The following is an 8,999-nucleotide window of genomic DNA, read 5'->3' on the forward strand; positions in this document are numbered from 1 at the left end:
ATAAAGTAAAATCCCATTTTTCAGGAGGGTCCTGAACATAAAGTAAAATCTCATTTTTCAGGAGGGTCCTGAACATAAAGTAAAATCCCATTTTTCAGGAGAGTCCTAAACTGAAAGTAAATTCTCATTTTTCAGGAGGGTCCTGAACATAAAGTAAAATCCCATTTTTTAGGAGGGTGCTGAACTGTAAGTAAATTCCCATTTTTCAGGAGGGTCCTGAACATAAAGTAAAATCCCACGGATGTGCATTTCCAATGGTAGCTGAATTAAGTGAAGCAAATTTGCCCTATTTCAACTAAGAAAATTTGTCAGTTAAAAACTTAGTGGTGGCTTGTAGCTCTTGGCTTCTAGAGTATCTGCCCTCAGCACTTGTTCCTTTCATCTTTGTTCTAAAATGCTAACAGCCCTGTCTTGCCGCATCATCGACCCGGATCCATATTGAGGGAAGTGAGTTTTGACTCGAACAATGTGCTTCCATTTTACCATACCCCTGAGGTGCACTCTTTCTCCAAATCTGAATGTTTCTACGAATCCAATAGCATGTCGGTTGATAGACTTCCTTTGCTTCGTGTTGAATTATGATCATATTTCTTCCTGTGTTGTTCCTTGGATTTTCCTCGTATAATTGGAAAGACTGGTAGTAAATTATGAAATTCTTTCTCCCATGTATTGACACAGACTTGACTTAAAATGTAAAGAAATTATGGTGACTTTTATTTTGATAAATGACATAAAAAGACAAAAAACATAAATACGTAAATGAAAGAAAAGGGCAATGTCCCATATTCAAAAGAAAACTTATCTGAATACGACAACCAACTCCAATGAGTATGACATGCATTTTGGATTAAGCTGCCTGATCTTCTTATCCAAACTCCCCATTTGTTGTTGATTTCGTGCCTTTTGTCGCTAAGCCGTTTCCTCAAATCCATTGGACTCCTACATCACATTCGATTGATGACATCTCAAAAGACTTTCGCCAACAAAGCTCTTTCTTCTCACTTTTCACTTTTCTCTTGAACTCTCCATTGCCTTACGGTGCCCGTGAGGGTTTTCACCAATAAGACTCTCTCATTTTATTTCTCTCCACTCACCATCGCCTTATGATGCCTGCAAAGGTTTTTACCAATAAGACTCTCTCATTTTTATTTTCTTTCCTGATTTCTTATGCTGAGGGAGACAAGCGGTACTTCACAATGTATCATCATATCCATCGTATGCTTAGCCTTAAAATTATCAAAAATTGATCTGAAGGACTTTCTTTGGTTGTAACTTGGCTTTTGGTTAAGGTTAGAAAAGATGGTAAGAGGCTCAAACGATACTTGAAGTGGGGGTGGGACTTACAACTTTTGGAATCGACTCAAGCAACACATTAACTCATGCCCCAGTTTTGTTGACTGGGTGAATCTTAAATCTTCATTTGGTTGGACCGAGACCGAAATAGGGCAGCCTACGTATCTCACTCCCGAGAGAGGAGAATCAGTTCGCACGTAGTTCAATCAGCTTGTTCTTTGTTCTAATTTGATTTTGATTTTTTTTAATTTTCTAACTTTTTCTTTTATTATCATTTCCTCGACATTTATCTTTGACTCTATTTTGATTCCAAAAGAGGGATATGGAAGAAAAAAATAAAACGAAGCTCAAACGGGTAAATAAGGGATGACACAATGTTTGGATAGAAAAATAAAATGCCTTCATCATATCAATCTTCAAAGTGCAAGTACTAAATATGCAATAAAATCAACAAAGGATCAAATATCATACATAGTATCTTTTGACCGTATCAGCATTGATAGCTATTTCTGCCATTTTGCCTCCAATATCTGTCAAATATAAGGCTCCGTTAGGCAACACTTTCTTCACAACGAAGGGACCTTACCAGTTAGGAGAGAACTTGCCTTTCGCTTCAACCTGGTGAGGAAAGATACATCTCAATACCAACTGATCAACTTCAAAATTCCTGGGACAGACCTTTTTGTTATACGCTCGAGCCATCCTCCTCTGATATAACTGGCCATGACACATAGACGTTAGCCTTTTTTCCTCAATCAAGCTCAAATGTTCCAGTCGGGTTTTTACCCATTCATCATCATCAATCTCTGCTTCTACAATGACGCGAAGAGAGGGAATTTTAACTTCTGCAAGGATGACTGCTTCTGTCCCATACACTAATAAATATGGAGTTGCCCCTGTTGAAGTACGAATAGTGGTGCAATAACCTAGCAACGCAAATGGAAAATTTTCATGCAACTGTCTAGACCCTTGTACCATTTTTTGCAGTATCTTTTTTATATTCTTATTGGTGGCTTCTACAGCACCATTGGCCTTTGGGCGATGTGGAGTAGAATTTCGATGTGCGATCTTAAACTGTTGACATACTTCTTGCATCAAATGACTATTGAGATTGGCAGCATTGTCTGTAATGATCGTCTTAGGAATTCTAAATCTACAAATGATATTGGTATGAACAAAATCTATCACAGCCTTCTTTGTCACTGACTTGAAAGTTACTGCTTCTACCCATTTTGTGAAGTATTCAATGGCTACCAAAATGAATCTATATCCATTTGATGCCTTCGGCTCAATCGGTCCAATCACATCCATTCCCCAAGCCACGAACGACCATGGAGTGGCCATTGCATGAAACTCAACAGAAGGAGAACCTATCATATCACCATGTACCTGAAATTGATGACACTTTCGAGTAAATTGAATAGAATCCTTTTCCATAGTAAGCCAGTAATAACCTGCTCGAAGAATATTCTTCGACAAGACATAACCGTTCATATGCGACCCGCATACTCTAGAGTGTATTTCAACCATGATTGTCGAGGCTTCTTTTGCATCTACACACCTTAAAAGTCTGAAATCTGGGGTTCTCTTATACAAGATTCCCCCACTTAAGAAAAATCCACTAGCCAAACGCCTAATAGTCCTCTTTTGATCATTGGTCGAATATGCTAGGTATTCTCCTGACTGAATGTACCGCTTGATATCCAAGAACCAGGGTTCTCCATCGAACTCTTCTTCAACCGCATTACAGTAAGCATGTTGATCACGACTCTGTATATGCACTGGATCGATATAGGCTTTGTCAGGATGTTGGAGCATTGAAGACAGAGTGGCTAAAGCATCAGCAATTTCATTACGAATCCTTAGAATATGCCTAAATTTTACTAACACAAACCGTTGACACAGCTCCTACAAGCATTGTCGATACGGGATGAGCTTCAAATATCGTGTCTCCCAATTGCCTTGAATTTGATGGATGAGCAAATCCGAATCTCCCAAAAACAATAATTCTTAGACTCCTATATCAACCGCTAACCTCAAACCAAGAATGCAGGCTTCATACTCTGTCATATTGTTAGTACAGTAGAATCGAAGTTGTGCTGTTATCGGGAAATACTATCCCAATTCAGAGATAAGAACCGCACCTATTCCGACTCCTTTCATATTGACAGCTCCATCGAAGAATAACCTCCAACCAGGATCAGCATCTATAACGACTTCATCGACACACGACACTTCTTCGTCAGGAAAATATGTCTTTAATAGCTCGTACTCTTCATCGATGGGATTCTCAGCAAGATGATCTGCCAAGGCTTGGGCTTTCATGGCGGTTCGAGTCACATATACAATGTCAAACTCGGTAAGCAATATTTGTCACTTTGCCAATCGACCCGTTTGCATAGGCTTCTGAAAGATATACTTCAAAAGATCCATATGGGAGATGAGATAAGTAGTATAGGATGAGAGACAATGCTTCAACTTCTGTGCTACCCAAGTTAGGGCACAACACGTCCTTTCAAGAAGAGTATACCTGGCCTCATATGCGGTGAACTTCTTGCTAAGATGATAAATAGCCTGCTCCTTTTTGTCTGTGACATCATGTTGACCCAAGACACAACCAAAAGAATTGTCCATGATTGATAAATATAAGATCAAAGGCCTACCAGGCTCTGGGGGTACCATCACGGGTGGATTTGACAAATATATTTTGATTCGGTCGAATGCTTCCTGACATTCTTCAGTCCATTTTACTGCAGCACTCTTTTTCTGCAACTTGAATATGGGCTCACAAGTGGTTGTGAGTTGAGCAAAAAACCTGCTAATGTAGTTCAGTCTACCAAGCAAAATCATCACCTCCGTTCTATTCTTGGGCGGGGGTAAATCCTAAATGGCTTTGATTTTTGAAGGATCCAATTTAATTCCCCGACGGCTGACTACAAACCCCAACAGCTTTCCAGACGGAACTCCAAATACACATTTTGTCGGGTTGAGTTTGAGATTATACCTACGAAGTCTTTCAAATAACTTTCTTAAATCTTTAACATGGTCGGCCTAACTTTTTGACTTAATAATCACATCATCCACGTAGACCTCAATCTCCTTATGCATCATATCATGAAACATAGTGGTCATGGATCTCATATATATTGCTCCAACATTCTTCAAACCGAACGGCATCACTCGATAACAATAAGTTCCCCATGGTGTGATAAAATATGTCTTCTCCGCGTCTTTATCATCTATAATGATTTGGCAAAATCCGGCATAGCAATCCACAAAAGAGGCGACCTCGTGTTTAGCACAGTTGTCTAGCAAAATGTGGATGTTGGGCAGTGGAAAATCATATTTCGGACTTGCTCTATTTAAATCATGGTAATCAACACACACTCGAATTTTTCCATCTTTCTTTGATACGGGAACAACATTGGATAACCACATGGGATAGCGAGCCACTCGAATTACTTTGGCTTCAAGTTGTTTCATGATTTCCTCTTTAATTTTGATACTTACATCCATTTTAAACTTCCTCAACTTCTGTTTGACAAGAGGGAATGCGGGATTAGTTGGCAATTTATGAGCTACTAATTCAGTGCTTAAACCAGGCATATCATCATAAGACCATGCAAAAATATCCTTATAATCAATTAATGCTTGAATTATTCCATCTTTTAGCTGTGTCAAGGCATGTACACTGATTTTAGTTTCCCTAACATCTTCTTGATCCCCTAGATTTATTGGCTCAGTCTCATTCAAATTAGGATTCGATTTGTCTTCAAACTGTTTCAACTCTTTGCTTATTTCTTCTAGTGCTTCTTCTTCATCATATTCTCCATCCTGCTTCATTATATCTTGATTAGTTTGGATTTTAAGATCAGGATGAAAATTCCGCATGCATGTCATGTCATTAGAATCAGCATAAAGAGAATTTTGTAAGAAAAGAAAAATAAAATATATTAGACTCAAAACGAAAGGGACATTGCATTTTATTAAATAAAAAGATAGAAAGATTTAAACACAGATGCCAACATAACATAAACAAACTAAAATCCGAATTACAAACCTAAAATAACTCGGATAGACAGAAAGAAAAATAAAATAAACTACCAAAACTCCCTCCTGACGAGGAGAGGAGCGACTTCGCAATTATTGAGCCAGATAGCTGGACCTACGAATTGCACGTCTTCCATACTGGTACCTTCTCCTACTTCGACCATATCAACTTCAATACAAAGGTTCTGGAAGTCATCAACCAATTCAAACTCAAATTCTACATGCTTCGTGACACCGCTCTTCACAAATAATTCACTGAGTAGTGTCATTGGGCGAGGGAGTGACCATATTTCCTTTTTCCTTCCCTCGACATTCTTCAGATCTTTAACTGTAGGCTCAAATCCCAGACCAAACGTGCCCACGATCTCACTCGGACATATGGGATGAACTATACCGTGCAGAGACGCTCCCAAACCCTTTCCTGGCTCAAATCCATATTTCCAAAGTTCACTCACAATCATGATAGAAGCAGAAGACAATTGCGGTCCCGGTATAGCCTGCCATTCAAAGATACGATTCACTGGCACTGTAGCAAAAATTTGATAAACGAATGTCTCTTCTACGTTATTTGCTTCAATAAGAGATAAGGGAGAATCTTTGTAGGCTGACAAATCTCCTTCACCATGAATAACTACTTCTTGCCTGTCATGCTCAAACTTAATCATCTGGTGCAGCGTAGATGCAACCGCCTTGACCTTGTGGATCCATGGCCTTCGCAACAACAGATTGTAAGAGGATTCTACATTCAATACTTGAAACTCTATGGCAAACTCAACAGGCCCTATGGTCAACATTAGTTCTATTTCGCCAATGGAATTTGATTTTGCACCATCGAAAGCCCTAACAGATATATTGTTGGGCCTGATCCTATCAGCACCAATATTCAAATTTTGCAAAGTAGAAATAGGGCAAATATTTGCACCTGAACCTCCATCAATCATAACATAAGTGACGTAGAAATCTTCACACTTCACTGTAATGTAAAGGCCCCGATTAAGCCCTGTACCTTCAACAGGCAATTCATCATCAGAAAAGCTGATCCGATTGACCTCAAAGATTTTTCCAACCATTTTTTGAAGATGGTTGATTGTAATCTCCCTTGTAACATATGCTTCATTTAATACCTTCAGTAAAACATCACGATGCTCCTTGGAGTGCAATAGCAAAGATAAAAGAGAAATTTGAGCAGGGGTTTTCTTCAACTGGTCTAATATTGAATACTCTGGCAATTTCATCTTTTTCAAAAATTCTTCGACTTCTTATTCGGTGATAGGTTTTTGATGGATGATGTTCCACTCGCCGTTGGCTTGGACTTTCTTAAGTTTTCAGGCACGAAGCATCTTCCTGACCTAGTCAAACCTCCTATCTCATCTACATCTTGCACAACTTCTTTCCCATGATAGGTCATCATAGTCCACCCATAATTCCAAGAAACCCTTTTCGTATCAACTATCGGAGGTTGGGTCACCGGTTTGAGGACAATAGGCACTGTCAGTGCTCCTTTCACCGTCAAGATGGGCTGACTCAGAGCTCCCACCACCGTCAACTTAGGTTTATCCTGACTTGAATCAACAAACCTTCTAGCGCCTTGTACTATGATCAGGGGTTTCGTTGTGATTTCTTGGGCTTTATCTTCTCTCATTCCTTCCTGGCTTAATGACATTGCTTTCAAAAACTCCGCTACATTCACCAATTTCTCCTCAATGGTCTGTATCTTGACAATAGGCTTATAACCCCTCGAAGACTCTTTCCCATCATATATCAATTCTAACATATTGGCTTCAGCATGGGTTGGCAATGGATTCTGATTAATGTTTGGGCCTTCCGGGGCCTGGACCAGCATCTGATTTGTGTCAATTAAATCTTGGATAGCTCTCTTTAAATGCCAGCATTTCTCGATATCATGGCCTGGCATATCAGAACAGTACGCATACCTTAAAGAATAATCGAGATTTCTTGGCAGTAGATTTAAAAGCCTTCCTTGAATTAGGCTTAAAACCTTCAACTTTCTAAACCTATCAAACAAGCTAGCATATGACTCCCCAAGAGGTGTGAATTTGGTGGAGCGAATGGGCGATTTTCTGGAGCTTGCGCGCGCCACTACGGATAAGAAGGGATTTGGGCATATGGCTGCGCGCTATATACTAGGTATAGGGGTGGCGGAATAGAATATAAAGGGTTTTGTAAAGGGTAGTAATGGTGGGGAGAAATATATGGAGCTTGGGTGTAGACTTGGGCTTGGGATTGGGGTTAGGGGCGAGATGGTCTTTTAGGATAGGAATGGGTTCCAGCCACGACAGTCGCTACATCCTCTTTCTTCTTTTTACCTCCAAATGCACCAGATCCACCTTGAATAGCTTGTGTGGTAGCTTTTAATGCGGCAAAACTCACTATTCAGCCAATTTTAATTTCGTCCTCTATCATCTCCCCCATTTTGAGGACTTTCATAAAAGACTTTCCCATTGCCGAAAGTAAATGTTGAAAATAGGTCTCATTCTGTGCCTGAATGAAAACTTCTACCAACTTACTTTCTTTCATTGAAGGCTTTACCCTGGCGGCCTATTCACGCCACCTTATCGCGTATTCCCTAAGACCTTCAGTGCTCTTTTTCTTCATGTTGACCAAGGATTTTTCATCCGAAATCAAGTCGATGTTGTACTAAAAATGTTGAACAAATTTAGAAGCCAAATCATCCCAGCTGTTCCATTTATTGATATCTCTATCGATAAACCATTCTGAGGCCAGATCCGAAAGACTCGCCAAAGAAGGCCATGAGCAATTCTTCCTTTCCTAATGCAGCCCTCAGCTGGTTGCAATAACGTCTTAGGTTTGCCACAGTATCGCCGTGTCCTGCATAATTCTTGAACTTAGGCATCTTAAAATCGGGGGAAAGGTTGATGTCTGGGAACATGCAAAGATCTTTATAGGAAACACTCCTATAATCTTCGATTCCTTGCAAATTCCTCATTGCTTGTTCTAAACTTTTCAATTTCTGAGCTATGATATCCTGTTCCTCTGCTGCGATAGGTTTCTCCATATCATATGGAAATGTAGGCGGCTGATCGTACCCATACGGTTCATTTGTAAAGTAGGCTCCGGGGCACAATACTAACTATCTGAAACCTTCAGTACTGGCTCACTGGCAGACCTAGGAAGCCTCATTGTGGGATGCGCAACATATATGGAACTTTCATGTGGTGGTGGAGCCACGAATACCGGTGTGATTGGTGGCGCTGGCTGAGCAGCTGGTCTTGATTGAAGAGCTGCCAAGGGCACACCAGAACTGCCAGGATAATAATGTCATGGAATGAATCCTGGTGCGTGCTCAGGTGACTTAGTAGGAGCAAAGAATTATGCCTGAGAGAGCGGTGGGCAGTTAGAGATATTCCCAAGACCTTCAGGGAGAGGAGGAGGAGGCATTCCACTAGCCCATGCCCGGTGTAAATGTATCAATTGTTGCCTGAGCCTTACTACCTCATCATTGTGTTTAGAACTTTCTTCCCTGTGATCCTGATTCGGGTCAACGAGCGAATTTCAATCTCCCTACTAGCCATGGCGAGCTTTGCTTTAGATCTGGTGAAGTATGGGTGACTAGCCAGAGTGCTGTAGACCTACCACTGTTATCTGAAAGAACATGCTCATCAAAGACGACATCC

This window comes from Capsicum annuum, chromosome 10, assembly GCF_002878395.1.
Source record: "Capsicum annuum cultivar UCD-10X-F1 chromosome 10, UCD10Xv1.1, whole genome shotgun sequence".
In the NCBI taxonomy this organism is placed as follows: Eukaryota; Viridiplantae; Streptophyta; class Magnoliopsida; order Solanales; family Solanaceae; genus Capsicum; species Capsicum annuum.